This window comes from Myotis brandtii, unplaced genomic scaffold (assembly GCF_000412655.1).
Source record: "Myotis brandtii unplaced genomic scaffold, ASM41265v1 scaffold314, whole genome shotgun sequence".
NCBI lineage: Eukaryota > Metazoa > Chordata > Mammalia > Chiroptera > Vespertilionidae > Myotis > Myotis brandtii.
In genome coordinates, this window is record NW_005362033.1 from 3748511 (window position 1) to 3749018 (window position 508).

The following is a 508-nucleotide window of genomic DNA, read 5'->3' on the forward strand; positions in this document are numbered from 1 at the left end:
TCCATTGGTCTATATGTCTGTTCTTGTGCCAGTACCAGGCAGTTTTGAGAACAGTGGCTTTGTAATATAGCTTAATATCTGGTATTGAGATCCCTCCTACTTTGTTCTTCTTTCTCAGGATGATCGCAGCAATTTGGGTTTTTTATTTATTTATTCCGGATGAATTTTTGGAGCATTCTTTCTACAGCAAAAGAAACCATCAACAAAACAACAAGAAAACCCACTGCATGGGAGAACATATTTGCCAATGATATCTCCGATAAAGGTTTAATCTCCAACATTTATAGGGAACTCATACAACTTAACAAAAGGAAGATAAACAACCCAATCAAAAAATGGGCAACGGACCTAAATAGACACTTCTTGAAAGAGGACATACATAAGGCTGAGAGACATATGAAAACATGCTCAAAGTCACTAATCATCCAAGAGATGCAAATCAAAACGACAATGCAGTACCATCTCACACCTGTCAGAATGGCTATCATCAACAAATCAACAATTGACA